This window comes from Crinia signifera, chromosome 7 (assembly GCF_055691185.1).
Source record: "Crinia signifera chromosome 7, ASM5569118v1, whole genome shotgun sequence".
Taxonomy (NCBI): Eukaryota; Metazoa; Chordata; class Amphibia; order Anura; family Myobatrachidae; genus Crinia; species Crinia signifera.
In genome coordinates, this window is record NC_139223.1 from 141,293,447 (window position 1) to 141,301,037 (window position 7,591).

Here is a 7,591-nt window from a genome sequence, read left to right on the forward strand (position 1 = left end):
ATTCCCTGAGGGGTGTAGTTTGCAAAATGGGGTCACTTGTGGGGGGGTTCCACTGTATTGGTGCTTTGGGGGTCTTGCTAATGCGACATAGCACCCACCAAAATTCCACCAGAATCTGTGCTGCAAAATCCAAATATCACTCCTTCCCTTCTGAGTCCTGCCATGCACCCAACTGGTATTTTTTGGTCACATGTGAGGCATTGCCATACTCGGGAGAAATTGGGGCACAGATTTTGGGGTGCTTTGTCTCCTTCATTCCTTGTGAAAATGAAAAATTTTGAGCCAGAACTGCATTTTTGTGTAAAAAATGTAATTTTTCATTTGCACAGCCCAGTTGTATCAAAATTGGTGAAACCCCTGGGGGTTTGAAATGTACACTATACCCCTAGATGAATTCCCTGAGGGGTGTAGTTTGCAAAATGGGGTCACTTGTGGGGGGGTTCCACTGTATTGGTGCTTCGGGGGTCTTGCTAATGCAACATAGCACCCACCAACATTCCACTAGAATCTGAGCTGCAAAATCCCAAAATCACTCCTTCCCTTCTGAGTCCTGCCATGCACCCAAATGGTATTTTTTGGTCACATGTGAGGCATTGCCGTACTCGGGAGAAATTGGGGCACAGATTTTGGGGTGCTTTGTCTCCTTCATTCCTTGTGAAAATGAAAAATTTGGAGCCAGAACTGCATTTTTGTGTAAAAAAATTAATTTTTCATTTTCACTGCCCAGTTGTACCACAATTGGTGAAACCCCTGGGGGTTTGAAATGTACACTATACCCCTAGATGAATTCCCTGAGGGGTGTAGTTTGCAAAATGGGGTCACTTGTGGGGGGGTTCCTAACTTTTAGCATCTTATGGTGCCTAGAAACCTACATGGTGCCTAAAAAATAATCTCATAAAAAGGAGGCTCCAAAATCAAGTAGGTGCTCCCTCTATTATGAAGCCTGTGGTTTGGTCAACGTGCACACTAGGGCCACATATAGGATATTTATGAAAACAAAAGAATTGGGGGAATCAATTTTTAGTCACATTTCTCTAGTAAAATCTACTGTGTTCCTTAGAAAAATGTATTAAAATTGCAAATCTGCAAAAAAAATTAAATTTTGAAATTTCACCTACACATTGTTTTAATTCCTGTGAAACACCTAAAGGGTTAACAAACTTCCAAAATGCTGTTTTGAATACTGTGAGGGGTGCAGTTTTTGAAATGGCATCATTTATGGGGGTGTCTCACATACAAGTCCCTCAAAGTCACATCAGAACTGAACTGGTCCCTAAAAAAAAGAGTGTTTGAAATTTTCTTGAAAATTTGAGAATTTGCTATTCATATTGTAAGCCTCCTAGTGTCCAAAAAAATTAAAAGGAAGTTGAAATAATGATGGAAACATAAAGTAGACATATGGTCTATGTTAGTTATTAACTATTTTGAGTGGTATGATTATTTGTCTCACAAGCAGAAAATTTAACATTTTGCAAATTGCTAAATTTTCCATTTTTTTACGTCATTTTTGTATTTTTCACAAAAAACCACAGACTGTATCGACCCAAATTTACCACTAATTTGAAGTACAATGTGTCACGAGAAAACAATCTCAAAATCACTGGAATAAGTAAAAGCAAAAAAAAGTTATCCCCATTTAAGTGATACATGTCAGATTTGAAAAAAGGGCTCTGTCAGGAAGGCAAAAACATGCTGTGTCAGGAAGGGGTTAATATTTCCACCAGCCAGTAGTAGTAACCAGCCTGATATCTACATCATGAAGTCCATCAGGGACAGTAGTCCAGATCAAGCTACAGTACACCCACCAGGGTGCTATCCAGCTGCAGGACGTCACCTGGGCATGATCAAGGTTTTTTCTATGAGAAATAAAAAAAAAGAGTTGGGGCCAGATGCACTAAGCTTCAAAAGTGATAAAATGGAGAGTGATAAACAACCAACCAATCAGCTCCTGCCTGACATTTTTCAAACACAGCCTTTGACATGGCAGGTAGGAGCTGATTGGCTGGCTGTTTATCACCTTCTATTTTATCACTTTTGAAGCTTAGAGCATCTGGCCCAGAGTGATTATCTTTTGCATTGCATATCTTTCATCATACTACGTTTGATAGACATACTTGGACCTTTTTGGCCTATGTATTCTATATCTATGTGCATGTTCCTGTGGTAATGTTTATACGTGTTTTTCTCCTGAGGTCACTCCCATGAAGTATCTGATGGGTGGAGATAAAGTGCCAACCAATCAGCTCCTGTCATTTTCAAACCCAGCCTGTCACATGACAGAAGCTGATTAGCTCTTATACAGTACACTTTATCTTTCTCCAAGGCTTAGTACATATATCACATAATATTCTGATCGGTGCGGCCGGATCCGATTATGCGGCCAGGACCGTGCGTGCGAAACCCCGCCTTCCATACGGATCGCCAACTCCGTCCGAACGCGGTAAGAAGCTGGCCGAATGGACCGCACGTGTATTTTTCACGGAATACGCCTCCTCCATCTCAGGGAACCTCCCCCATCATTCATCGAATGCAGGACCGAGTGGTCCACTAGCTCCCGCAACCTCAGACCACACAGACTTATTTCCGTGCAGCTGACATCCGGCGATGTCATAAGTCCGCCCCCTTCACGTGTGTCACGACTGCATTACCATACATACGCCCAGCGTTTGCATGGGAACGCCCATGAAACGCGGGGCGTATGCATATGGTAATGAGCCCAAATAGCCCTTCACGCCCCTCTCCACCCCCTGTTCGGAGTGTTCACATTTCATGCGGGATTTGGCCGTACGCCCCGCTCGCACATGCGCAGAGACGCCTCTGCACATGCGCAGGCACAAAACATCGGCGGCACGAACGCACACGGATATTACCGCACTGATCAGAATAAGGGCCATTGTGATGTTACAAAGCTCCAGTATGATTTTATGTATTTTTGGATTTGATTTTAACCGAACTGCATAAATATACATCAATCAAACTATTCGCTAATCTCAAAATATCTCTTATTCTGTATTCTGTACAAGAAACGAGTCTCTCATCTACACACATTGGCCCTTATTTAGACCTGCTTGCTAGGCAGTGTACACTCACTGCCTAGTAAGCGAGTAAGAGCCGCCCTGTCAAATTCGATTCCTTCCAGTCAAACTTGAATTAGGGCCATTATCTGCTCCCATTAATGGTTACAGTACTTTTTTGGGGGCTGCATCCACTCTGTGCACTTCCTTTCCACACACTTTAAGAATCTCTTTTAGTCTCCACACCATCAAGCATAAATCTTATGTGCAGCCTGGAGCCGGGCAGGGGGACGCTGGGAGCCGGGCAGGGGGGATAAAGAGTGGCGGGTGGGGGACTCACAGAGGCGGTGAGTGGATGCAGGTGGGGAAAGCCAGACAGCAGTGTTCTTTGAGAGCCAGGCAGTGGAGCAGGGAGATGAGGTTCAAAACAAAAAAATATCCATACAAATGAATAGGAGGCCGCTGATTGGCCGATCTCAGCATATTAATTGGTATGGGTATTTTTTTTCTGCAGCTCATCTCCCGGCTCCCCTGCCTGGCTCTCTGAGAATACTGCCATCCGGCTCCCCCCCCCCACATCCACTGTGAGTCCCAGGCCAACCATTCTTCATCCCCTCTGAAGCTCCCAGTGTCCCCCGGCCAGGCTCCCCTCTGCTGTCCAGAGCCCCGGGAGTTGCATGTGATAAAGCGAATGAGATTTATCACATGCAAAACTTGGCACATCAAGTGCCAAATCGTATCAGTGTCATTCCAGGGAGCTGCCGGGGAAATAAGGGGACCTTAAGCCCATAACTCCCAACTGTCCCGCTAAACCCGGGAATGTCCCGGGTTTTGGGGATGTTCCTGCATCCCTCCCGCGGCCGGCAGTGTCCCGCTGCGGGGGGGGGGTGGGGAAGTTGGGAGACCCCCCCAATCTGACAGAAGAGACGCTGTGCGCAACGGGGCATGACCTAATTTGCATAAGCCGTGTCCTCATTTGAATATGCCACACCCCCTTTTTGGGCGCTCGTGTGCCTATCTTCAATTGAAAAAGTTGGGAGGTATGTAAGCCTAGTGATTACAGAAGCTTCCTATTGCAAGCACTATCTGCTAATCATATGCTGGACTGTGATCTGCAGATACAGCTTCCAATAGGCAGCCTTTCTGTCAGTTCAGCTCTGCTTCTGGGGCTGAAGACTATGCCGTCACTAGAAGCCGCAGGGAAGACCGGGGCGTTATTGCTCATGTGCAATTCCCTCTCTGACAGCTGTAATGGTCTTCAATAAGCTGCATAGGATGCAGCCTTTAGAAGCCAGTGAGCACGTGTGTCACCGATGTCAGGGTGGAGCAGCAGAAGCTAATGGCAACCCCCTGAAGAATACGGGTAGGAGTCACCACTGCTATTAATCATAAAATATGTGGACATATATAGAAGCGAATACTGTCCCACATCACATAACTGAACCAAAGGATGACATAAATCCAAGTTTAATAAATATATATACCATAATAGTGTCTAAACTAATGTTATGCTCCATAGTATTGCCATAGTTTACATTATGTCACATTGTAGGGTTGCCAGTACACATTATGCAACGCAGTAACCACAATTCACATTATGACATACAGTTCCTCTTCTTCATATCATGCCACATTACAGTGTCCCAGTTCATATAATGCTTTTCAATTTATTTTATACCAGACTAAACAAAGAAAAATAATCGGGTGCAAATATTAGCCAAATAGTTATAAATTGGTTTTAAATTAGAATTAATGATCAATTTATAATGATTGGATGAAAACTAATGGTAGCTGCTCCCAATGGCAAACTGGAAGTTGCTCAGTAAACACTACAAGGACAAATTAGATATAAATGCACAGAGATTTTACCTCTATGCATATACCTCAGAGAGCGCCACACAATTGGATGTATAATTAGTATAAAATGTATTAATTAACTTGTGTAAGCAATATACATTTCCTAAAGACAATGCACATACATTAAGATAAATTAAATTAAAATATAAACATACAAATTTATACAAATTGTGGTTATAAGCCTGCAGTGGGGTCCGGCCAGGGGCCCCCATGCAGCGGGGATCCGGGCAGCAGCGGCTGGGAGCTTGTAGCGCTATTTGTCGGGCGGCAGACGGGAAGCGCTGCTGAATTTGAAAAGACTGTCCGGACGCTGATTGGCTGAATTATCTCAATCAATCAGTGTGTACTACCCAGCTGAAAAGTGTATGAAACATGTAGTGAAGATGGGTCCCTCTCAGCTCTGGAGCAGTCCCTGCACCCATGGTATCTATGTCATTGCTGACAGGTATGCTGTAGCTGTATTTGATCAAGTGTCTGTTTTCCTAAGTGGAGTTACAGTCTAAAGTACATTAATTAGCCCACATTTAGGCAAATTTCATCAGTATAAGGCTAAACAGTATAGCACCACACAGTATATTAATATGTATTGGCACGCTGTAGACCTCTAATAATGCAAGATCTGAAAGTGACAGAAAGGTACACTCCCGTGTCTCCTCATTTCCAGCTTTCCCTTACAGGGTATATGGACAAATTTGAATCTGCCAACACTGTTAACATTAATTGGATGATCTCTCAGAACAGCATTACAATGATAGAATCTGCACTGCTAGCTTTACAGCCTCCAAATACTTTCATCATCGTCACTTTGAACCCAGGAGATTCAACTTTATTGATGTCCATGAAACCTATATGACTTCCTGGGACTGACCAGCTGCCTCTGCAGATGTGAATTGAGCGGGCTTTATAATGACCTCACAACATATGGTAGGAAAGTGGCAAAACAGCCTAAGCTGGTCCTATGCATACTGTACCAAGGGCTCAGACAATGTGTGGCTCTACAGCTGTTGTGGAACTACTAGATTCACATTACCCATCCCTACCGTATAACAACATACTAGTTAAGGACCAGAGGGGATTGTTTTTTAATAGTTAATACATAATTATATAGTTAATAAACATTTACTTATATCAATATACAATTTGTAAGATTATCAAGGCAACATTTACTCTAACATGGAACTTCTGTCCTGCCAGGGGTTTTATAAAATAAAAATATAAAACATTATATATATATATATATTTTTTTTTTTTTCCATGCTATATCGCACAACGCTTTCCAAATCAATATTGTCCACGCCCCGTCATTTTTGATAGATATGTTGCCATCCACAAAGAAATAGAATCATTTTAGGAAGAACCAGCACAAGACGGTAATCCAATTATAAATTATGTGTCCATATTAAAATGTCATCTTTCCATGAGCAATAGCATTAAATAGCATTAAACGTCATAGCAATGTATGGGACTAGCTGTGTCCCCACCCTAAGGCATAATAGTACAATATATGTTACTTAGAGGGGTTCCATTGGCACTGTGTCCCTGATGTCCCATTTCGGTGCCCTCTGCACCTTTCTCAAAGGGAAAAGAAAATGCCCCAAATATTTATATATCATATATATATATATATATATATATATATATATATATATATATATATATATATAAAGAAAAGGGAACAGAGTGCGCTTATAGGTGAAGGTACACAACTTATTCCTCACTTTTTAAAAAAATGTATTCAATAAAAGCCTTAACAATTCGGCTCATATAAAATACACAAATGCATATAGTCATTTTGAAGATAACCATTAACGTAATGTACAATTATTCCAATACAACAGCTGGCCCAACGCGTTTCGTCAACTACGTGACTTCATCAGGGGCATTGGATGACTTGGTTGACAAAGGTACAATTGCACTTTATGCAGTATCTCAAAATGAATGGGTACAGAAAACTGTTTTTTTGCAGGAATATATATTTCACCAATTAACAGCGCTCTTGTTATGGCTGGCCCATACAAATAAACAAAGTTTTTGTCCCAATTGTACTGAGTACACCCACTCAGTGGCAGATATCACCATCCAGGTCAAATAATGCTGTGTGACCAGGAAGTAACCTCTAGTGTATTCAATGGCAGTCACTGTGAAGGCATTGAATTCGCCTTTGGCAGGAGTGTCAGAGCGTACAGAATACGGCCAAAGGGATTGTCAGCGCCCAAACTCTTCCTCCACATAAATTCTTCAAGGTACGACTCCAAGTGTTGCCTGGAGGTTCCTCTGTGCGAATTGTTCGTCCATTTGCAGGCCCCCCACAGCTGCTCTATCTATGATTGACCCTTGCATGTTCATACCCTGCCTGCTGTAGTTGGTCTGTATTGTATGCCCTCCAGCAATCAGAGTATATGACAGATCCGGGAGCGACATGTGAGTTGATCGCAGCCATCAGCGTAGTGGCCTCTCTCCTTTCCACTGCAATCAGAAAGCAGGCGCCTGTCTCCCTGCATATCCCGCTGAAAACCCATTGCTGAGGCAGCAAACCCATGGCACATGCCTCTCTCATCAAACTGTTGTACTGCACAGTTGTTTTTATGGACATGTGCAGTTCCCTTTCGCAGTACAGTACACTGGTCATCTCCTCTGCCCACAGTTATATGAACCAGGCCAGGGTCACAAAGGGTCGAAGACTGACCTTTTTCCTGCATGACTTTATGTGGCAGCGCCAC